The 24,998-nt window shown below is 44.9% G+C and overlaps 1 long non-coding RNA gene across 3 annotated transcripts in view; it reads right to left on the bottom strand.

Moving 5' to 3' along the window:
• The window catches only part of LOC125152128 (uncharacterized), a 69,552-nt gene extending 45,217 nt beyond the window's left edge, over nt 1-24,335 (bottom strand). For all 3 annotated transcript variants that reach the window (XR_007147056.1, XR_007147054.1, XR_007147055.1), the window contains exon 1: nt 23,625-24,335. This is a non-coding gene — a long non-coding RNA (uncharacterized LOC125152128). The remainder of the gene's footprint in view (nt 1-23,624) is intronic.
• Between the last annotated feature and the right edge of the window lie 663 nt (nt 24,336-24,998).

Here is a 24,998-nt window from a genome sequence, read left to right as displayed (position 1 = left end):
CTCAAATTAAAAAAAAAAAAAAATTAATTAAAAAAATGCAGAAATCCTGAACCTGGAAGCTTCTTCCTGTAAAGTTAGAGCTTGTGATATTGCCTCAAGTTTCTGTCGTCTAAAGGGCTTTGTTCGACTACTCCACCCCTAGCCTGCAGATTTAAAAACTACAAAGTACCTGAGAAAATAGTGCCAGCATAAGGTAAACCCAGTCCCTAGTTTTTCCCAACCCATGAAATGTCTTTCAATGGAAACTGTTTGAAAATCACAAATATGGATGGAAAACCCTTTACATTATGTCTTCCTCCACAGTGGCCCAAAGGGGGATGATAAACAGATAACGTTGGTGTCTTAGGGTCTGTAGTCCAAATGCAGGTGAGGAGCCACAAGGACTGAGGGAGGCCTGGCAAGGGATGGTTTTTGACTCATCCACCCTGGGCTGTGGGCCCAGCACACTCTTCCTGCAGCACTCTGCTCTAGGTGAAAGTTTTTGTCATTCGTCTTCGAGTTCTCACCCCTGTTCTCACTCCTCCACCTGCTTCCCATGGGAAATCTTCAGTCTTATTCCACACACCCATGGCCATCTTCTGGTCACGTGATTCCATCTGCTTTGTCGCCACAAAGATGGACAAACATGAACAAACTCCACAAATGGCACCCACATCAACCATACACAGCCCCGGGTCAGGCCCTTGCTGTCCTCCTCTTTCCAGATGGTGAGAGCGAGGGAGTTTTAAAAAAAATTTTTTTTAATGTTTATTTATTTTTGAGAGATAGAGACAGAGGTTGAGCAGGCGAGGGGCAGAGAGAGAGGGAGACACAGAATCCGAAGCGGGCTCCAGGCTCCGAGCTGTCAGCACAGAGCCCAACGCGGGGCTCGAACTCACGAACCGAGAGATCATGACCTGAGCAGGAGCCGGAAGCTCAACCGACTGAGCCACCCAGGCGCCCCGAGAGTGAGGGAGTTTAAACAAGACACACTCGAGACCCACATGAGGGTTAGTGACGGGTCAGAACTCAGATTCAGATAGCCCAGCTCCAAAGCATCTTGATTATTCTCGAGATGCGGGCGTTATGTACACCATCTCATTGTGCTTCCTGGAAACCTCAGATTGATTGTAGGGGGAAGGAGCTGCGGGTCAGCTATAGTGAGCCACACTTTCGAGAAAGCTGTACACGTTTGTTACCACTTTCCTGTCTGACCCACTTCACAGAGATTCCCTCAGGGAAACCCCTTGGGGGACGTATGTTGTAACTCTTATTAATTCTTTAATTATTTACTCTGTTGGGATAGTGTTCACTGTCACCAGAGCAGCCAATGCAGTAGCTCAAGAACAAACTCTCGCAAGACTCCACACCCCTCAGCAAGTTAAGAGTCAACCTTAGAAATCTACCTTCTCATTTCCTGCGTTCTTAGATTTTCCTTGCGAGCTCCCCTGTGCCCGCATGAGCAACAGACCATGATGAATTCGACGGTGGATGTAACAATAACTAAGGGATGTCCCCTGACCTGCTGTAAGGGAGAACTCTGGACAGGCTGAGTAGACTTCCACGGATGGAGTCACGTGGGGAGGGAGGGGTGCAGGGCATCACAGACGTCCCATTGTGACGCGCGTGGAGTCTTAGCTGGGATTGGCCGGGTGGGCACAGGGTGGGATAAAAAGCCGGGCTCAGAGCAGACCTTGCACTGAGAGTCCGTGGGGAGGGGTGTCCTGTACCTCGTTTTCTGCTGGTCTCGTCCTCCCCACCGCCTCAGCACCCACTCAGGGCCCCTTTCCCAGTCTCCCAGGCTTCCGGTATAGACTCAGGTCTCCCACTTCCCACATCTACCTTTTCTATCCTGAGGCAACTAAAGAGAAACAGAAAAGCAAAAAGACACCAAGCTGAGCCCCCAAATCTGGAATCTTGTGGATCAGTAACAAAGGGAAGCCCATCGCCAGAATGATCAATATCGCGAGCTCAGTGAGCTTCACCAAAGTCATGGGAAACCCTAGGGTTTTAAAATGTAAAACCTTGGAAGAAAACTCAGAATCCTAACGAGCACTTCATCAGAGGAACTGCGGAAGAGAGCAAAAGTCGTGCTGGGCTCTCACTTCCCAGATGGTATTTTCTCCACCCAAGTGATGAATGAACCTGAGTCCACAATCATGGCTTATTCATGAGACAGCAGCCAGCACAAAGCCTTTCCCCTCCTGTGAGATGAATCGTTACCCAACCAGGCGTACTTAGGGAGCAGTACGGCCTCCGGACGGCCATACCCATCCTCCTTGTATTCTGCGGCTCCCCTCTGATCAGGTAAGGCCTCTGAGCCCACAAAGACCACCAGTGTCCGTTCTGCCTATTCTAGAATTTCATATCCGTGGAAGCATACAGTGTGTGCTGCGTTGGGTAGGGTTTTCTTCTCTCGACATAACGCTGTTGCTTGTATCAGAAGCATGTCCTTTTTATTGCTGGGCAGTTCTCCATCGTGCGGATGATCACACATACTTTCCGTTCTCCTGTTGCTGGAAACCCGGACTATTTTCCAGTTAAAGGATATTATGAATAAAGCTGCCTTGGGTATCCTGGTACATATCTTTTGGTGGGGTTATCGTAGCATCTGGAGACCGAATACATTTCATCATTTATGGGGATATAAGGACAAGTGGAAGACCTTGCCCAGGGTCAGCCATGACAAGGCTGGGCACATCCAGGAAAGCTGTCTCTGACATCAGCGGTCCTCCGCGTTGTTTGGACGGAGTCATGGTGGTTGAACTTTAGGACTCCGTTAACTCAGGCTCCCCATATCCATTTTACAACCTTGAGATTAGCTCCCAAGCTTCTAGGGGTGGCAAAAAGGGACTGGTTTTCCCCTTTCGCCTTTAGTCCGGGCTCAGGCTCTGAGCAGGTCAGGGAGAGGCAATGAGATCAAATTTCTGATTCACTGTGTGAATGTCCCTTCCCCTCCCAGCTTCATTTTCTCCATGTGCCAATAGAGAAGATTAGCTTCATTCTGGGGCTCACTATGGGCCTGACAGTCTGTGAGTCCAAAACTACCCACAATTATTCAGTGATGGTTAGAGATGGGGTGTCCTTTCCCCATCTGCCCTCTCCAGTCCCTTGCGGCCCCAGAGTCACCCCTCCGTGTAAGCTCCACATGGGACTCTGCACACTGCTTCCCTCGTCAACCTAAAATTGTCAGGAGGTAATAATTAGGCAAGAGCACTTATTTGGGATTAAAGAATTGCTATTTGGGGTACAGACATGGGTAGTTCCCCAAATAGTGTCCCACTAGAAAGCAAAAGTCAAGTTAAAAAAAAAATCTTTTTTTAATGTTTATTTATGTTTGAGAGAGAGAGACAGAGAGCATGAGCAGGGGAGGGACAGAGGGAGAGGCAGACACAGAATCTGGGGCAGGCTCCAGGCTCTGAGCTGTCAGCACAGAGCCTGACGCGGGGCTCAAATCCACGAACCGTGAGATCATGACCTGAGCCGAAGTCGGGCGCTTAACCGACTGAACCACCTGGGCGCCCCAAAAGTCAAGTTTTTAAAGCAAAAAGGGAATGCGTGCATATGCTGTTTACAAACAACCTTTGATCGGTGTTGGTGGCAGAAAGGTCATCCTTACTGAATATAATGGGTTGCTATAATATCAGTAAGCGAAGTCTCTTGCTGTAGCCAAGTTGCTGGTATTCACGGTGAGTCCTCGGAATATTTTCGGTTTGGCCCACTTCAAAAGTTCATGGTTCCGCTGGTGAGAACATACATAAAGCCCATCTCCTTAATGGCCTCCCACTTCGCTTTACAGCCCCTTGACATTATGACCCCATTTCACGTCATCTTTCATACACCCAGTGCCCAACTCCCGTGACAGTCGGTGCTTTTTAAAATGTACCCAAGATGTTGGCTTTATTCAGGTATGGTGAGGCCGGGGCGCCTGGGTGGCTCAGTCGGTTAAGTATCCAACTTCGGCTCTCAGGTCGTGACCTGACGGCTCGTGAGTTCGAGCCCCGCGTCGGACTCTGTACTGACAGCTCGGAGCCTGGAGCCTGCTTCACATTCTGTGTCTCCCCTTCTCTCTGTCCCTCCTCTGCTCATGCTCTGTGTCTCTCTCTCTCGCTCTCAAAAATAAATAAACATTAAAAAAAAAAAAGGTATGGTGAGGCCACCATCAGAAAATGGTTGCTCTTGAGAGACAGTCTGTTATAGTTCCTAAGAGGAGGGGGCATGTCACAACATGCAGGGCCACGTTGGGGGAGGCACCCAGGTCAGTCGGGAGGCAAAAGACAAAAGCCTTTAGTTTTTGCTGGAAGGTTTGGGTGAAACAGGGGAAACAAGCTTGGGATTGGCCACTTTGAATAATTTCAGGGGCTCTGGGGTGTAGGGGCTGTCCCGAGTTGCCTGGTACATGGCCCTAGGGTGATTTATGACAGGGGGATAGTGTCCCAGACTGCCAGAGTCCGAAAACAGAGGTGCTGGGGATGGCCTTGCCCATCAAAGGCATCTCCAAGAATTAGCCAACTCTGGCAGGGACGGTCCCTCCCAGGTCCACAAGACCACCAGGATGTCAAAGCATCGTAAATGGGACGCCTGGGTGACTCAGTCGCTTGACTGTCTGGCCCTTGGTTTCGGCTCAGGTCATGATCTCACAGTTTGTGGGATCGAGCCCCACGTAGGGCTCTGCACTGACAGCACAGAGCCTGCTCGGGCTTCTCTCTCTACCTCTCTCTCTGCCCCTCCCCAGCTCACGCACACGCTCTGTCTCAAAATAAATAAATGAACTTTTTTTAAAAATCGTAAAATATGGAGAATTTAAAACATGAATATAGTCAGGGACGGGCAGGATGCTGTGGGAAGAATCCTCTGGAGTCCTGCTCCATCCCACCAACTGGTGGACAAAAATGGCTCCTGGAACACCCTCCAGGAGGTGCTAGGGCGGTCCTTTGGGCTTCAGGAAGAAAAAGCAGTTTGTGTGCGTGTGTGTGTATGAGTGTCTGTATGCGTGTGCTTTTTGTGTGCACATTCTCAGCTAATTCCTGTTACCGATTAAGTATCTACATAGTCTAAGCTTTGTGACGGTCATTGTTATTCAGTGTGTTCAGTCAGACAGCACCTGAATATTTCTAATTGGGCCCCGTGGGCCAGGAGCCCCTTCCATCCTGGCTGCCCCCGCACTGTTCCTCACCCCCATGGGAAGCCGCCGAGATGCTCTTAGGGGGAGGGAGACACAGAGTTGCTGCTTCTGGCAGGTCATGCTGCAGGGACCCCAAAGGAAACAATCTTTCTTGTGTTCACTAGGGCCACAGGAATGGGTCAGAGAGATCGGGGAGCAGAGCCAACAAGCCCACCACCTTCTTAGCAGGGTCTCGGGTAGATGCGTCTCATCTCTCTGCCTCCCCGGGACTTCAGTTCCAATGATCAGATAGTTCAAAGAATCTCAGAGGGAATCTGCAGAGGCCTGTCTTGAACCGTCTGCAGCTTTCCAGAAAACAGTCATTCGACCGGAGACTGAGTTAGGGTAGGGGTGGGAGGGTCTGGGGGGGAAATGATAATGGCACATATGTTTTTCTCCAGCAGAAGAGAAGTTTCTTAGTGCCTCAATTAGTTAAAACCAAACCCCGCCCCCCAAAACCCAACACCTCCATACTGAGGTGAGGTGATCCCTGACGTGCCCTAAGGCTGAGGCACTTGAAGCCATGTGTGATCTCCCCAGCAGGACTGGCCAGGGTGGGCACCAGGGCAAGTGTGGGGAAGACTTCTTAACCCAGCACCGGGCTGGCCTAGGGCTCTGTGGGATGGTTGTGGTTATTGAGTCTGGCAATACATGGAGACAGGGCTCATTCCTTTTATCTGATTTCAATCATCTCCACAACCCAGGAAAATTTTCAGACCGGTATGATGGAAGTTCCTCCCATCTCAGCAAATATGTGAACTCCAGAAAGTCCGAGCCAGATGTGACCTCATACGCCACCCATCCAAAATTTCCACTCGGCAGATAGAGAGCCTGTGGGCCAAGGAACAGTTGTCCAAATCAAACTACAAACTCAGGATGTGAGAACAGAAACAAAAGCATGGGGGGGGGGGGGCGGCGCCTGGGTGGCTCAGTCGGTTAAGCATCCGACTTCAGCTCAGGTCACGATCTCGCAATTCGTGGGTTCGAGCCCTGCGATGGGTTCCGTGCTGAAGGCTGGGAGCCTGGAGCCTGCTTCGGATTCTGTGTCTCCCTCTTTCTCTCTGCCCCTACCCCACTCATGTGCTCTGTCTCTCTCTAAAAAAAAAAAAAAAAAAAAAAAAAAAAGAAACAAACAAACAAAAAAAAAAACACAAAAAACCCCAGAAACAAAAGCATAGTCGTAAATTGGATGCCTGCTACCTGTTATAAATCCTGTACAAGTCCAGCGGCATATAACCTTTCTTACCCTCAGGAAACTTTAGTTGGTGGCTTCCTTGCCTGTGTTCACCCAAGGGAAATGCCACAAGTTGCACATTGCCCTGCCTGAGGCTTTGGACTGCCATATAGGTCCCCAGTTCAGGGTCTACAGGATCAGGCATGGGATTTTTCTCCTGTGCCTGGAGTGCCCCCCGATGGCTAATTCGGTAACAACCGTAGTTCCCTCTAATGTCTTCATGCAAGACAAGAAAGACATTGGCAGGAAGGGGGTCTTGCACGCTCCTCTTTGGCAACCTCGCCTCCCCCGTCAGTGTACATGTGGGGAAAACATGCATCAGTAAAATGTTCCCCGAGGATGGACGTTTTCGTCCTGAATCCTTGGATTCCTCGAATTTCGTCCCTCCTGGAGGACTCAGTGGCTAGTCCTGCCCGCCTCTCCAGAAGGTTCCTTCCCTCCCTGGCACATCCATCTCTTGGAAGCTTCTTCCCACCAAGACACCCCTCACATCCCAGCCCTGAACTGAGCACTGACTGGTGGTTACAACCCTGCAGCGCCCAGCCCTGAAGTCTGACTCAGGAAGCCGAGACTTTACTGGGACATCAGCTGGAAGGGATCCGGCTGGGGGGTGGGGGAATATAGCTCAGCCTGTGACCTGAGAAAGAAAATTCATCTAGGACTTAAGGACCAAATTAAACTTTGTTTATAGAAACTTATTCTACTAAAATTAACAACTCAGGCAACAACAGATGTTGGCAAGAATGCGGAGAGAGAGGAACCCTTTTGCAAGTGCTGGTGGGAATGCAAACTGGTGCAGCCACTCTGGAAAACAGTATGGAGGTTGCTTAGAAAATTAAAAATAGAACTACCCTACCACCCAGCAATTGCACTGCTACGTATTTATCCAAAGGGTACAAAAATGCTGATTCAAAGAGGCACATGCACCCCAATGTTTACAGCAGCACTATCGGCAATAGCCAACGTATGGAAAGAGCTCAAATGTCCATCGAGGGATGAATGGATAAAGATGTGGTATATATATATACAATGGAATATTACTCGGTGATCAAAAAGAATAAAATATTGCCATTTGCAACTACGTGGATTGAACTGGAGGGTATTATGCAAAGCGAAATTAGTCAGTTGGAAAACAACAAATATCATATGACTTCACTCATATGAGGACTTTAAAATACAAAACAGATGAACATAAGGAAAGGGAAGTAAAAATAATATAAAAACAGGGAGGGGGACAAATCATAAGAGATGCTTAAATACAGAGAACTAAAAAAATATTTCAATATTTCTCCATTTCTTGCCAACACTTTTTTTTTTAAATCTGTCTTTTTAATTATACTCATCCTAGTGGGCGTGAGGGGGCACCTCGGTGTGGTTTGGATTTTCTTTTCCCTGATGACAATGTCGAGTGTCCTTTCACACGCCTTAGGCCACTGGTATATCTTTTTTAGGAGGGAAATGCCTATTCAGATTTTTTCATTGGGTTGTCTTTTTACTATTGAATTGAAAGAATTCCTTATATATTCTAGATACAAGTTCCTTGTCAGATACACCATTTGCAAATATATGTACTCTCTTTACATGGGTTGCCTTTTCACTTTTTTTTTTTTTAACTGAAGTGTAGTTGACATACAATGTTCTATTGTTTTCAGCTGTACAACATAGTGATTCAGCAATCTTGTACATTGCACCGTGGTCCCCACCGTAAGCGTGGTTACCATCTTGTCACCATACAGAGTTATTATCATATTGTTGGCCATATTCCCTCCGCTGTCCTTTGAATCCCTGTGACTTACTTATTTTATAGCTGGAAGATTGTACCTCTTAACCCCTTTCGCTTACTTTGCCCACCCCCACCTCCCCTCCCCTTGAGCAACTACCAGTTTGTTCTTTGTATTTAGGAGACTGTTTCTGGTTTGTGTGTGTGTTCCTTTGTTTTGCTTTTTAGATTCCACATATAAGTGAAATCCTACGATATTTGTCTTTTTCTGACTTATTTCACTTAGCGTATATCCTCTAGGTGCATCCGTGTTGCCATGAGTGGCAAGTGTCGTTCTCTTTTATGGCTGAATTATGTTATGTGTATTTATACCCTACAATTTCCTTATCTGTCATCTGTTGATGGACACGTAGGTGGCTTCCGTATTTTGGCTACTGTAAATAGCACTGAGATAAATATATGGACCCACGCATCTTTTCAAATGACTGTTTTCATTTTCTTTGGGTGAATACTCAGGAGTGGCATTACTGGGTTGTATGTATGATATTTCTATTTTTAATTTTTTTGAGGGATCTCCATACTGTTTTCCACAGTGGCTGCACAAATTTACACTCCCTCCAACAGTGCACGAGGGTTTCCTTTTCTCTACCTCCTTGCCAACACTTGTTATTTCTTGCCTTTTTGATACTAGCCATTCTGACTGGTGTGAAAAGATATCTCATTGTGGTTTTGATTTGTATTTCCATGGTGATCAGTGATGTTGAGCATCTTTTCATGTGTCTGTTGACCATCTGTGTCTTCTTTGGAAAAATTTCTGGTCAGATCTTCTGCCCATGTTCAATCAGATTATTTGGATTTTTTGGTGTTGAGTTGTATGAGTTATTTACATAGTTTAGACATTAACCCCTTATCAGATATATCATTTCTAAATATCTCCTCCCATTCAGTAGGTTGCTTTTTGATTTTGTTGATGGTTTTGTACGCTGTGCAAAGCTTTTTTAGTTTGTAGTAGTCCCAATGGTTTATTTTTGCTTTTCTTTCCCTTGCCCAAGGAGGACAAATCCAGAGAAAGTTGCTACGGTCAATGTCCAAGAGATTACTGCCTATGCTTTCTTTTATGAGTTTTAGGATTTCAGGTCTTACCCTTAGGTCTTTTGTCCATTTTGAGTTTATATGGTGTGAAAAAGTGGCCCAGTTTCATTCTTTTGCATGTAGTTGTCTTGTTTATCCTACACCATTTATTGAAGGGACTGTCTTTTCCCCATTGTATATTCTTGCCTCCTCTGCCATAGATTAATTGACCATGTAATTATGAGTTTATTTCTGGGCTCTCTATTTTGTTCCATTGATCTATATGTCTGTCTTTGTATCAGTGCCATACTGTTTTGATTATTATAGAATAATAATCAGTGTGTCTCGAAACCTGGGATTGTGATACCTCCAGCTTTGTTCTTTCTCAAGATTGCTTTTGCTATTCAGGGTCTTTTGTGGTTCCACACATATTTTAGGATGATTTGTTTTAGTTCTGTGAAAAATACTATTGGGAATATAATAAGGATTGCATTGAATGTGTAGATTGCATTGGGTAGTATGAAAAATTTAATAATATTGATTCTTCCAATCCATGAGCATAGTATATCTTTCCATTTGTGTCATTTTTTTTTCCCCATCCATATCTTATAGTTTTCAGAGTACAGGTCCTTCACCTCTTTGGTTAAATATATTCCTAGGTATTTCATTCTTTTTGGTACAGCTGTAAGTGGGATTGTTTTTGCGATTCATTTTTCTGCTATTTTGTTACTACTGTATAGAAATGCAACAGATTTTTTTTATATTAATTTTGTATCCTGCAACTTTACTGAACTCATTTATTAGTTGTAATAGTTTTTTGGTGGAGTCTTTAGTGTTTGCTAGATACAGAATCATGTTATCTGCAAATAGTGACATTTTTACTTCTTCCCTACCAATCTGGACGCCTTTTATTTCTTTTTATTGTTTAATGGCTGTGGTTAAGACTTCCAGTACTGTTTTGAATAAAAGTGGTGAGAGTGGACATCCCCACCTTGTTCCTGACTCTCTTTAGCCTTTCTTGTGGAGCAGGTCTACTAGTGGTCAATTATCTCAGCTTTTACCTGCAAAGTCTTAATTTCTTTCTCTTTTGAAGGCTAGTTTTGGTGGATATAGAATTCTTGGTTGATGTTTTAAAGTCTCAGCATTGAAATATGTCATCTGCTTTCTGGCTTCTGTGGTTTCTGAAGAGAAATTAGCTATTAATATTATTGAAGATCACTTGTATGTGAGAGGTTTCTTCTCTCTTGCTACTTTCCAGATTCTTTATCTTTTGTTTTTGATGATTTGACTTTAATATGTCTTGGTATGACTCTATTTGAGTTTATCCTGTTTGGAGCCTATTTGACCTTGTTGAAAGTGTAGATTCATGTCTTCCATCAAATTTTGGAAATTCTTGGGTACTATCTATCTTTGTGCTCATTTCTTTTTCTCCTCTCCCTCTGGAGTTTCTGGTGGTATGCATGACGTCTTAGGTCCTGTTAATTTTTCTCTATTCTTTTTCTACTCCTCAGATGGAATAATATCAATTTTCTTATCTTCAAGTTCACTGATTCTTCTGCTTCCTCAGGTCTGTTGGGCTCTCATGAATTTTTAATTTCAGTGGTTGTACTTTTCATCTCCAGAGTTTGTTTTATAATTTCCTTTTACTGACACTATTTGGTGAGACGTTGTTTCTCTGGTATCCTTTTGTCTTGTGTCCATGGTTTCCTCTCACTCTTTGGAAGTTGATATAAAGTCTTTGTTTAATAAGTGAATACCTGGGTTTCCTCAGAGACAGTTTCTATTCATTCCCCATTTCCAGTGAATTGTCCTTCATTTCATGTTTCTTCACATGTCTCATAGTTTTTTGTTGAAAATTAAACCTTTTGAATATTATAATGTGGCAACACTGGAAAACAATTCTCCCACCTCCCTGGGGCCTGTTGCTGCTGCTTGTTGTGAGCTGTTGTTATTTGCTTGTTAGTGACTTTTTAAAAAAAACTAATTTTGCATCTTAAAGAAATTTTTTTAAATTTATTTTTGAGAGAGAGAGAGAGCAAAAGCGGGGGAGAGGCAGAGACAGAGGAAGACACAGAATCTGAAGCAGGCTTCAGGCTCTGATCTGTCAGCACAGAGCCCAACGCGGGGCCTGAATCCATGAATTGGGAGATCGTGACCTGAGCCAAAGTCAGACGCTCAACCGACTGAGCCACCCAGACGCCCTAAAAAAACTAATTCACCGTCATGCGGCCGTTAGCGTACTGGTCAGCTAGCATTTTTAACTATATCTTAATTAAGCACCTGGAACCAAAGAAGGGGGAAAAAAAGAGAAAAGAAACAAAGAATATAAAGAAGAATAATACTGTTATTGTAACTCTCCCTGCCCCCCACCCCCCAGCCCCGGCTTCAGATGTTGAAGTCCTAATCCCCAGTAACTCAGAATGTGACCACATTTGGAGATAGGGTCTTTAAAGAGGTAATTATGTTAAAGTGAGGTCACTGGGGTGGGGCTTAATTTAATATGATGGGTGTCTCCATCAGAAGAGGAAATTAGGACAGGGACACACAGAGGAAAGACCATGTGAAAGCATAGGGAGAAGGCAGCCATCTACAAGTCATGGAGAGAGGCCTCAGGTGAAACAGAATCTGATGACCCCTTAATCTTGGACTTCTGGGCTCCAGAATTGTGAGAAAATAAGTTTCTGTTAATAAGCCACCCACTTGGGGCGCCTGGGTGGCGCAGTCGGTTAAGCGTCCGACTTCAGCCAGGTCACGATCTCGCGGTCCGTGAGTTCGAGCCCCGCGTCAGGCTCTGGGCTGATGGCTCGGAGCCTGGAGCCTGTTTCCGATTCTGTGTCTCCCTCTCTCTCTGCCCCTCCCCCGCTCATGCTCTGTCTCTCTCCATCCCAAAAATAAATAAATGTTGAAAAAAAAATTAAAAAAAAAAAAAAATAAGCCACCCACTCTATGGTACTTTGTTATAGTAGCCTTCAAAAATTAATGCAATCACTGTTATTTGTTTCTTTTGTTGGAAATGCTGCAGGAGTTTTGGCATTGTGTGGGGCTAACCCAGCTCGCTACGAGGAGTCAGCAATGGGCAAAAGTGTAGTCTGTCTGAAAATAAACACACGCCTTCTGATCAGCTGGCCTCCTCCAACAAGGGTATTGATATGAAGACTGTAAAATTTTGAAGGATTTTAGAGACTTTCTACTATTATAGTTCACAACACTGACTGCATATTGGAATCATTTCAGAAATTATTTGCTAAAAGCCTGGCTCCATCCCCATAAAATCATAAAATTATTTTAATGGTATGGAGTTAGTCAAGGAAAACTCCCCTAATATGGGTTTGGGTGAAGGACAGATTGAAAGTCAAAAGCTGGAGGACGGCAGGACTTCAGTTGAGGCTAGAGGGCCAGGTGAGGGAGTTTTAGACGAGGTGCATGGAGACCAGCATGGCAAGGGCACACGCAAATACTGGGGAGCAGTGGAGGTAAAGCTGGGTTGGGAAGGAGAGACCAGGCAGTGACCACGAAAACCAAGCAGAGAAATCAAGGCTTTCAAAGGATTTTGAGCATTGGGCGGGAATCAATGGGGCCTTGGAAGCTGCTTGAACCTGGGAGGAGTGCCATCAGAGGTGGGTGGAGAATGTGGCTTCTGGGGGCAGTCCCAGTCACTGGTCATCAGGAGGACTGAAGGCTGAGGTTTGGAGTAAAGAAAAGGCCACAGAGGGGGCACCTGGGTGGCTGAGTCAGTTAAGCGTCCGACTTCGGCTCAGGTCATGATCTCACAGTTCGTGGGTTCGAGCCCCACATCAGGCTCTGTGCTGACAGCTCAGAGCCTGGAGCCTGCTTCGCATTCTGTGTCTCCCTCTCTCTCTGCCCCTCCCCTGCTCATGCTCTGTCTCTCTCTCTTTCAAAAATAAATAAAAACATTAAAAAAAAAGAAAGAAAGAAAAGGCCACAGAGTTCCCAGCACTCATCAGAGTTGTAGAAAATATGTGCATTTTACTTTTTTAATGTTTATTTATTTTTGTTAGAGAGAGAGAGAGCACAAGCAGGGGAAGGGCAGAGAAAGAGGATCTGAAGTGGGCTCTGTGCTGACCGCAGCAAGCCTGATATGAGGCTCGAACTCCTGAACCGTGAGATCACGACCTGAGCCGAAGTCGGATGCTCAACCGACTGAGCCACCCAGGCGCCCCTATGTGCATTTTAAATAGAACTGAAAACACAAACAGGAGGTTTGGTTCCTGCCACAATGAGGCAATAGCCGAGGCTGCTGGCTCTGTCCATAAAAATCTGCCCCTGACAAGACCTGTGGCGGAAAACACGGAGCCAGGAACCAGCAGATCCACATTATGAGAAACCTCTGGAAGGAGGGAAGGTTGGCCTGTGGTGTGTGCATGTCTGTGTGGGGAGGGAGTTGGGGGCTAAGTGGGGTGTGTCTGCAGCCTGGGGCACAGGGAGACTCCAGCTATGAGAGGAAAATAGTAATGATTTCAGCTCTGTTCTGGGCTTTCCTCAACCATTGCCTGTTGACAGTCACCGTTTGTCCCGCACCCTCACAGCAGGAATCAGTAGCAAAGGTCAAGTCTGCTGAGATGGGTGTTATCAGAGGTGACATCCAAGTAACACGAGATGAGGAAATGGGGACAGCGGATAGGAACCAACATTCCCAGGGAATCGTGACTTCCCTCTTTCTCTCCGGGCCTCCAGGCCCAGCGGACTCCAGTGTAATCCCAATGCTGCCCCTTCTTGGATGCTTGAAGGTGAAGCCCTGACCTGAAGGGTTTCTTGGAGTCTAAGGCTCCCAACGTCAGTGGCCACGGGGTATGCTATGTGCTCTCAGCGCCAGAGCTCCTATTCCTCAAACTCTCCGTTGCCGGACGGAGAGCGGGGTCTGGCCACCATCTCCCCTCAATACTCTGCCAGAGGAAGTCACCCCTCAGAGCGAGGGCAGAAAGATGAACTCAGGGCAAAGAGCAGCATGACTTCCCCAGAAGAGGAACAATCACTGGACGGCGTATGGCGTGGGGCAAAGAAGCCTGAGAAACGATGGATCGAGACTACGAAACGAGGGTGCTAAAGCAGACGAGGGGCTATTAACAATGTGAAACGGGGAAAATCACCGGAAATAAAGTTGAACTATTAGGGAAGAAAAATACGATACTCTTAGTATTTGCTGTATATACCGAAACCAATTACTCAGCCATCAAAAAGAATGAAATCTTGTTGGTGGGAAGGCAAGCTGGTGCAGCCGCTCTGGAAGACAGTATGGAGGTTCCTCCAGAAGCTAAAACTAGAACTACCCTACGACCCAGCAACTGCACTACTAGGCATTTCTCCACGGGATACAGGTGTGCTGTTTCGAAGGGACACATGCACCCCCGTGTTTCTAGCAGCACTATCGACAACAGGCAAAGTATGGAAAGAGCCCACATGTCCATCGGTGGATGAATGGATAAAGAAGATGTGGTCTATATATACAATGGAGTATTACTCGGCAATCAAAAAGAATGAAATCTTGCCATTTGCAACTACGTGGGTGGAACTAGAGGGTATTATGCTAAGTGAAATTAGTCAGTCAGAGAAAGACAAAAATCATACGACTTCATTCATATGAGGACTTTAAGAGACAGAACAGATGAACGTAAGAGAAGGGAAGCAAAAATAATACAAAAACAGGAAGGGGGACAAAACAGAAGAGACTCATAAATATGGAGAACAAACGGAGGGTTACGGGAGGGGTGGTGGGAGGGGGGATGGGCTCAATGGGGGAGGGGCGCTAAGGAATCCAGTCCTGAAATCATTGTTCCACTATATGCTAATGTGGATGTAAATTAAAAAAAATAAAAAATAAAACAAGTTAAAAAAAAATGCCCAACAATCAAACACTGGATGTCTGCTATGTAATGTTCTACACTTTTTCATAAGTTTGAAATCTTTCATATTTATGAAACGCAAACAAAATGAAAATTAAAGCAAAATGGACCATCTCACCGCTACCTGGGAATCCAGACTTTTCTCCTTACACGTCTCCTATCATTTCCTGAGCAGGATGGACAGATCTCTAACTTCAAATCTTAACCTATTCCATTCCCCGGCATGAAAATTTCTTTTCATTATCTTCTCTGAGTCCCACCCCTTTGTGATGAATTTCAATTTCCTCTCCTACAGAAATTCCCGCCAAGTATCCTTATTCTTCATTTCATTACTGCCTCTTCTAAACAGCTGAAATCTCCGTGACCTGGCCTATTCTTGGATCCCCATCAGCCTATCATTGTTATTTATCTTTTTCCTGAGGTCCCTTTTTCTCCTCAATTAGTAAGTGCCAGCAAAGCATTTAAAAAGCACTTGTTGAAAAAAATAACCGAAAGACACTGAAAAGCATTTACAAACAGACTATGTATATGCGTATTCATGCTTGCCATGTGTTTGCCAACATATGTGTGAAGAATTTTAATTCCGTGGGAAAGTGCTTGTGATGGAACGCAGAAAGAAAAGGTCAGGATGCAAAACCTTTCATGCCGTCTGAGCTCAGTAAAATTCTGTACAAGTGCGCCTTCATAACTGCATGAGAGCTCATCATTTGGATGTGAACTGATAACCTTTTAGGAAAGCACGGAGCCGTTCTTAATAAATTCAGAAAATGCTCTCTAATACAAAAAAAAAAAAAAAAAAAAAAAAGGAAAGAAATCTTGCCATTTGCAATGACCTGGATGGAGCTAGACTGTATTCTGCAAAGGAAAATAAGTCAGCAGAGAAAGACAAATACCGTATGATTTCACTGATTTGTGGAATTTCAGAAACAAAACAGATGAACATACGGGAAGGGGGGAAAAGTAGAGAGGGAAACAAACCATAGGAGACTCATAATGACAGAACAAACTGAGGATTGATGGAGGGAAGTGGGGTGGGGGAGGGGCCAGATGGTCGATGGGTATTAAGGAGGGCACTTGCTGTGATGAGCAGTGGGTGTTGTATGTAAGTGATCAATCACTGAATTCTACTCCTGAAACCAATATTGCAGTATACGTTAACTAAAATTTAAAGGGCAGTGGGTAGCTCAGTCAGTTGAGTGTCCAACTCTTGATTTCGGCTCAGGTCACGATCTCAGGGTCATCGGACTGACCCCTGTGTCAGGCTCCACGCTGAGTGTGGAGACTGCATGGAATTCTCTCTCTCCCTCTGCTCCTCTCCCCTAAAATAAAAAAATATATATACATATATTTTTAAAAAGAGGGTTTTTTAATTTTTTTTTAACGTTTATTTATTTTTGAGACAGAGAGAGACAGAGCATGAATGGGGGAGGGACAGAAAGAGAGGGAGACACAGAATCCAAAGCAGGCTCCAGGCTCTGAGCAGTCAGCCCAGAGCCTGACACAGGGCTCAAACTCACAGACTGCGAGATCGTGACCTGAGCTGAAGTCGGATGCTTAACCGACTGAGCCACCCAGGCGCCCCAAAAAGAGTTTTAAAAATATCTAAAATTGACATTAAAATCAACAATTTTTAATTCAAAAATTTTTAATGTTTATTTTTCAGAGAGAGACAGAGTGTGAGTGGGGGAGGAGCAGAGAGAGAGGGAGACACAGAATCCAAAGCAGGTTCCAGGCTCCAAGCAGTCAGCACAGAGCCTGACACCAGGCTCGAACCCACAAACCGTGAGATCATGACCCGAGCCGAAGTTGGACGCTTGACCAGCTGAGTCACCCAGGTACCCCTTCCTTTTTTTTTAATTAAAAAAAAATTTACATTAAAACAAAAAACACGCACACACTAGCATCAAACTTAAGAAATAATCCATTTTAGGCATGGTGTCCGTTGTTTAAGTTAACTCTTACAGAAGAGTGCCCAAATAATAGGGATCCCTTTGCACAAGAAATAGGAACTTAACAAAAAAGGATGAATAATCCAAAGCAGAATGAAGTAAAAGACTTAAGCACAGCTCTTGAGTTATAGACAGATGGACTGGCGTTTAAATCCCACCCCTGCTATCCAGTTGCTAAAAGACATTTTACTCTATGTTATTGGCTGAATCGTGACCCTCTTAAAATTCATTTGTTGGAGTCCTAACCAGCTCTATTTGGAGATGGGGCCTTTAAAGAAATAATTAAGTTAAAATGAATCGTATGGGTGGGTTCTAATCCAATATGACTGGTGTTCTTATAAGAGGAGGATATTTAATAGCATATACAGAGGATGTAAAGACACAGGAGAAGGTGGCCATCTACAAGCCAAGGAGAGAGGCCCCACAAGAGCCCAACCATGCTGACACCTTGATCTTGGGCTTCTACCTTCGAGAATGGCAAGGAAATGCATTTCTGTTGTTCAAGCCACCTAGTCTGTGGCACTTTGTCATGGCAGCCCTAGAAAATTGATCCACTACATATTCAACTATCATCTGCTGATAGGGCTTTTGTAAAGGATAAATTAAATACATTAAATGAGATGCTTTAAGTTAGGCACCTAATACTGTATCCAACATGTGGTAAGAATTCAACAAATATAAATGCACAACTTGCAAATGCCCACATTTCGCCAGGTCAGCAGCATCCTTCGACCACAGAATTCATTGCTAGAAAACCAGAACTGTTTCAAAATTGGTGACAGATGGGGGTGCCTGGGTGCCTCAGTTTGTTAAGCTTCCAACTTCAGCTCAGGTCATGATTGCACGGTTTGTGGGTTCGAGCCCCACGTCGGGCTCTGTGCTGACAGCTCAGAGCCTGGAGCCTGTTTGGGATTCTGTCTCTCTCCCCCTGCCTCTCCCTGCCCTGCTCATGCTCTGTCTCTTTCTCTCTCAAAAATGAATAAACATTTTTTAAAAATCTTTAAAAAATGGTGAAAAATGCACTAGAGTAGGGAAGAGAAATGTTTTCCTAGTCTCTCCCCCCACCCCGCCCCACTCCCCATCACCCTCACTGAAAAAAGAAACAAGTGGAGACGAATTCCTATCATCACTGATCGTAATATTACTCAAGAAAATATACTGAATCTATAATAGGATAGTTTAAAATCTGAGCACAGGAGTAGCAAGATTCACAGACCAAAAAAAAAAAAAAATGCTTGGAGTAGACCTTGAGAATATAAATAAATTTTCTAACTCATGTGGTAAGGTGAACAATGGCCATCCAAATATATCCACATCTTGGGAATGCAAACTGGTGCAGCTAGTCTGGAAGACAGTATGGAGGTTCCTCAAAAAATTAAAAATAGAACTACCTTATGACCCAGCAATTGCACGACTAAGAGTTTAGGGGAGTGCTGATTCATAGGGGCACATGCACCCCAAAGTTTATAGCAGCACTATTGACAGTAGCCAAAGTATGGAAAGAGCCCACATGTCCATCGACGGATGAATGGAGAAAGAAGATGTGGTCTATATATACAATGGAGGATTACTCGGCAATCAAAAAGAATGCAATCTTGCCATTTGCAACTACGTGGATGGAACTGGAGGGTATTAAGCTAAGTGAAATTAGAAAAAGACAAAAATCATAGGACTTCACTCATATGAGGACTTTAAGACACAGAACAGATGAACATAAGGGAAGGAAAACAAAAATAACATAAAAACAGAGGGGGACAAAACAGAAGAGACTCATAAATATGGAGAACAAACTGAGGGTTACGGGAGGGGTGGTGGGAGGGGGGATGGGCTCAATGGATAAGGGGCACTAAGGAATCTACTCCTGAAATCACTATTGCACTATATGCTAACTAACTTGGATGTAAATAAAGAAAGAAACAAACAAAAAACAAAAATGAAAACCAAAAAAATCTTAAAAGAATCTACTTTGATCAAAGTGTTGGTTACTGAGTAAGATTGGCATGGTATTGAATCACACTAATATACTATTCGCCAGCCACATGTAGTTTGAAATTTGGCTAGTCCAAATTGAGATGTGCTCTAAGTGTAAAATATGTATCATATTTCAAAGACTTAGTAGGGGAAAAATACTAGAAAGATGTCATTGATAATGTTTTCTATTGATGACATATCAAAATGGTAGTATTTTAGAATACTGGGTTGAATAAAATATATTATTAAAATTTTTAAAAACACAAATACATCCACATCTAATCGTCAGGACATTAGAACATGAATACGTCACCCTACATGGCAAAAGGGACTTTGTAGGTACGATTAAGAATCTTGAGAAGGGGAGATTATGCTGGAGTATCTGGATGGAGACACATCACCGGTAGGAGATACCATCACCCAAGCAAGGAGACTGCAGTGACGTGAGGAAGGGGCCCCAAACCATGCAATGCAGAGGCCTCTTGCATCTGGAAAAGACAGGGACACCGATTCTCTCCTGGAAGCTCCAAGAGGAATGCAGCCCTGGTAACGCCTTGATTTTGGACTTCAGACCTCCAGAGAAGGATGATGATAAATTTGTGTTAATATGTGATAATAGCAACAAGAAAACTAATGTACACAGGAAGTATTTAGGAATAATAGTCTTTTCTCGAAGGATGAAAGGAATGTTTGCCCGTGAAAGAATAAAAGAGAAAATGACTCAAATCGAACACAGGCATTTTAGTTGAGTGGTTGTTAAACTTGGCTTAAAAAAAAAAAAAAAAAAAAAAAAAAAAAAAAAAAAGGGGCGCCTGGGTGGCGCAGTCGGTTAAGCGTCCGACTTTGGCCAGGTCACGATCTCGCGGTTCGTGAGTTCGAGCCCCGCGTCAGGCTCTGGGCTGATGGCTCAGAGCCTGGAGCCTGTTTCCGATTCTGTGTCTCCCTCTCTCTCTGCCCCTGCCCCGTTCATGCTCTGTCTCTCTCTGTCCCAAAAATAAATAAATGTTGAAAAAAAAAAAAATTTAAAAAAAAAAAAATAAAAAAAAAAAAAATAAATAAACTTGGCTTTATGCTTGTTTAAAAATACAGATGCTTCTTATGTATCCGATTGATTTAGGCTCAGGTTGTGATCTTGTGGTTTCGTGAGTTCGAGCCCCAAGTCGGGCATGGTGCTGGCAGCACAGAGCCTGCTTGGGATTCTCTCTCCCCCTCTCTCTGCCCCTCCCCTGCTCACACACACGCACTCTCTCTCTCAAAATAAATAAGCATTAAAAAAAATATACAGAGGCTTGGGAGCTCCATTCGGAAATGCTGCCTTGTTAAGCCTGGGATTGGACTGAGTTATCTTTTTTTTTTTTTCTTTTCTTTTCTTTTAAATGCTTCCCAGGCTGTTTTGGGTTTAAGATGGTCCTATTCCACTTCTTTTCTCCAAAAATGCAGGGGAAACAGCTACAAATTCAGATCTACAAAATGAACAGTAAAGACTGAACATATGTGTGGGTAAAGTGGGAGAGAAGATGCAAAGGGAAGCATCTGAGTGCGTATTTCCAAGAGGAGAGTGGCATCCTGAAAGCACGACCCAAACTCCTCCCTTAAAAGAAAGGCGACAAGTTGCACAGGCTGGGGCAGGACTCCCTCTGGACTCTGCGCCTGAGCAGGGAACAAAGGGAAGCAGGGACAAACGTGACTCACACTGTCAATCCGGAGATAGAAGACACATATGCAGGGAACTATAATTCAGAAGAAAGGAGTGACTGTTCTTTACTATTGTCTGGGTGAGAAGCAAAGCCTAAAAAGAAACATTTAAACAGGAAGTCTGCAAGGAATTAAGGCGGGGTTCTCTTACACAGAGGTGAAGGCATGTGTTGTTGCATGTTGGAATGCATTTAGACGTGACTTAGTATCTGCATGTGGCCATGCCCTATGACCCAGCAGTTTGGGGAGTTCCTTCAATCACTACCTCTGAAGGATGAGTGTCCTTAATTTTGTAATTATCAATTGCCTGTTAGTGATTATGCGAGGAGGTAAAGGAAGGAGATGCAATAGGGGGGGCACATAGAAAGCATCAAAGATCCTGATTCTGTTCCATGTCTTAAGATGAGTGGTGTAGAGGGGCACCTGGCTGGCTCAGTCAGGTAAGCGTCCGGCTTCGGCTCAGGTCATGATCTCGCAGTTGGTGAGTTCGGGCCCCGCGTCGTGCCCCGTGCTGACAGCTCGCGGAGCCTGGAGCTGCTTCGGATTCTGCGTCTCCCTGTCTCTCTGCCCCTCCCCCATTCACGCTGTGCCTCTCCCTCAAAAACAAGCATTAAAAATTTTTTTGAAATAAAAAAGTCTTTTCCTCAATCAAGACAAATCTTGAAGTGACAACCTTAAATTTACAGCTTAAGGAACCAGAAAAAGAGTAAAGCAAACATAAACCTGTCAGGAGGGAAATGGTGAAGATTCGAACAGACAGAATAGACCATAGAGAAATCAATGAAATCAAAAGCTCGTTCTTTGAAAAGACCAACAAAGTTGACAAACCATTAGCTGGAATTACTTAAAATAAATAACATTCAGAATGAAAGTGGGGACGTGACTACCAATTCTACAGAAATAAAACGTATAAGAGTACTGTGAACATCTGTATGCCCACAAATTGGATAGGCTAGATGAGATGGACCGATTGCTAATAACACTAAAAATAGAAAAAATTAGAAAATCCATAGACGATAACTAGTAAGAAGATTAAATCAATCAAAAAACAAAAACAAAAACAAAAAAACCTCCCAACAAAGAACCTGATGGTCTCACTGGTGAATTCCACCAAACATTTAAAGGACAACTTATACCGGGGTACCTGGCCGGCTCAGTCTGTAGAGCATGCAACTCTTGATCTCAGGGTTGTGAGTTCAAGTCTCCTGTTGGGCATGGACCCTACTGAAAATAATAATTTTTTTAAAAAGCTTTAAAGAAAAACTTGCACCATCCTGCTCAAACTCTTAAAGAACTGAAGAGGAGGGAACACATCCTAACTCATTCTACGAGGCCAGCGTTGTCCTAATACCAAAGCCAGACAAAGATACTGTAAGGAAAAAAAAAAAAACTACAGACCAAAATATCTCTAATAAACATTGATGTAAAAATCCTCAACAAAATACTAGCAAACTGAATTCAGCAGTATATTTAAAGTATTATACAGCATGCCCAAATGGAGTTTATTCCTGGAATGCAAGAATGGTTCAACATTCGAAAATCACTCTGTGTAATATGGCACATTACCAGAATAAAGGACTAAAAACACATGATCATCTCAATGGATGCAGAGTAAACATCTGACCAATTCAATCCCCTTTCAACACAATAAGAGTCATATATAAAAACCCACAGTGAACATACTCAATGGCAAAAGACTGAAAGCTTTTCCTCCAACATCAGGAACAAGGCAAGGATGCCCACTCTCTCCACTTCTATTCAACGTAATACTAGCCAGAGAAATTGGGCATGAAAAAGAAATAAGAGCACTCAAATGGGAAAGGAAGAAGTAAAACCACAGATGACATGATCTTGTATGTTGAAAATCCTTAAGAATACACATACAAACTTAGAATACACGAATTCAGCAAAGTAATAAGATACAAAATCAACACACAAAAATCTATTGCATTTCTATATACTAACAATGCACAATCCCCAAAGGAAATTAAGAAGACAATTCCATTTACAACGGCATCAAAAAGAATACAATATTTAGGTATAAACTTAACCAAGAAGGCAAAAAGATTTGTACACTGAAAACTACAGAACATTGCTGAAAGAAATGAAAGCAGACGTACAAGAATGGAAAGATAACTCATGTTCATGAATTGAAAAACAATATCGTCGAGGTGTGAATACATTTATATTTAAATACCACAATATAGTAGCCAGAGGCTACCATATAAGACACATAGCTGTAATATATCATGTCTCTTTTTTTTCATGAGAAGGAAAACAATCCCTGGCAAAGAAGCCCTTTCAGGAGAATTTACCTAATACAAAAATATTATTTAAAAGAAACCAGGGGCGCCTTGGTGACTCAGTGGTCAAGCCACGGACTCTGAATTTCGGCTCAGGTAATGATCTCCTGGTTGATGGGATCGACCCCCGCCCCCTCGCTTCCAAGGAGCTCAGCACTGCTTTCTGGGGTTCTCTCTCTCTCTCTCTCTCTCTCTCTCTCTCTCTGCCCCTCCCCCGCTCACATACACTCTCTCTCTCAAAATAAACTTAAAAAAACAAAAGTTAAAGAAAGTAACCAGCACAAGATCTACACAAAGAAACTATGAGTAAAAGCAAAGTTTGTCTAGCTCACGAAAACAAGGTGTCAGAGGGAATGAAAACTATGATCAAAACTTGTCATCAAAATATTTAACTTAACGGAGCCATCCCCTTTGTAAATAGGAGGCACACGCACAGATCCCGCAGCTCGGGCAGAAGGCAAGACAACAGAAGGTGAAATAAACGTGGGGTGCACAGAAACAAAGAAAGAAGCACAAAACTCTGAAAATGGCTTCCCGCGAGAGAAATGGACTGGGGGGTCTGGGGTGCTGTTTTAATACAGGATTCTAGAACTATTTAGCCTTTAATTTAAACTCTGTGGATGTAAAAAATCTATCCCCTTCCCCACCCCCTACCCCCTCCAGCACGCAATGCTTACTTGTCCGCCGCTCATACTCCTAGCCTGGGAGAGCCCCCGGCCGGGCAGGTTGCCTGCTCCTTCCTAGGAAAACACCACAAGGTCTTGCTTGAACGAGTCCCTCTTGCTCCCGGTGTCTTATCCCACCTCTGCTGCCTGGGCCCACGCAACATCCGGCTCCACCTGCACGTCTGCTCCCTTAGATCTCAATCCCTGGTTCTCCAGTTGCTGCTGCCTCTTCCGGGGGTTGCAGACCCTGGCACCACAGCCCACGTGTCCTGGACCCCCAGGCGGGCCCTCCCAGGCCTGGCCCCCACCTGGGCCCCCATGTGTCCCGGTTTCAGTTCATAACAACTTCGCTGTCATTCTCGATCACCTTATTTGCAGGAGCGTGGGTTGGGGGAGCAGGGCTGCGGTGGCTCCCGCAGCTCTTGAGTGTTGTTTACTGTCGCCACGGAAACCTCTCCGCAAGCCCTGGGCGGGGCTTAGGAAGGGGCGTGGTCAGAGCCCAGCGAGGCAGAGGCGGAGGTTCCTTCGGAGTCGGGAATTCTAGCTGGCGTCCCGCGCCCTGGGCGTCGGGGAAGCAGCCTCGGGACAGGCAGCTTGGCGCTGGTACAGCGGGTTCGAGGAGTTTTCCTCTTCCCGCGGTGGCGTAAAGACGGGCCGGGGACCGACATCGGATTCTGAACGGATGGAGGACGTGTGGGATGGGATGAGAGGAAGGCGGCAGCTGAAAAGTACCGGCAGTCAGGAGGAGGAATTTCGTGAAGGACTTCCGGGGGTGGGGTCACGTGGCGAGGTGACCCCCCCCCCTCGACGTCACAGACGCCCATTGTGACGCGCGTGGAACCTCAGCCGCCTATTGGCTCGGCGGGCGCGGGATGGGGCTAAAAGCCCAGGCGCAGGTCCAACCCTGGGCTTAAGGGGGCGGGCAGAGAGGCGGTCGGTGTCTCGGCTCCCGACGGTAGGACCCAGCTCTCTAGGCCCTCCGCACCCGCTCTGTTGAGCTGGCAGCGGTGGTCTGTCGCGCCTCCGGGACTCGGGCCCAACCTCAGACCTCGGATTTCCTTGCCCCATCCTCGGCCGTCGCCCATCCGGACTCGACTCCCAGGGCCCACCACTGCCTCCGCTCCAAGCCCCCAGCCTCGCTGGTGCAGCACCTGTTGCTTCCCTCCCTCGTGGCCATGCCCCCATGCCACACGATGTCTTCGGGCGAAGGCACAGAAGTCCTCGGTGCAGGCCACTGGCCAGCTGGACAACTCTAGAGCCTCTAGAACAAATTTGGTCTGAAACCCATTTAATCTTTCGAAACATCATCTATCGAAGAAACTGAGTTGAGGGTATAAGAACGAAAATAAGGGTCATGCCCTATAGAGGAAAATCAAAATAGGGAAC

This window comes from Prionailurus viverrinus, chromosome E1 (genome assembly GCF_022837055.1).
Source record: "Prionailurus viverrinus isolate Anna chromosome E1, UM_Priviv_1.0, whole genome shotgun sequence".
Taxonomy (NCBI): Eukaryota; Metazoa; Chordata; class Mammalia; order Carnivora; family Felidae; genus Prionailurus; species Prionailurus viverrinus.
The sequence above is the reverse complement of the archived record's forward strand: the minus strand, read 5'-3'. Positions and strand labels throughout refer to the sequence as shown.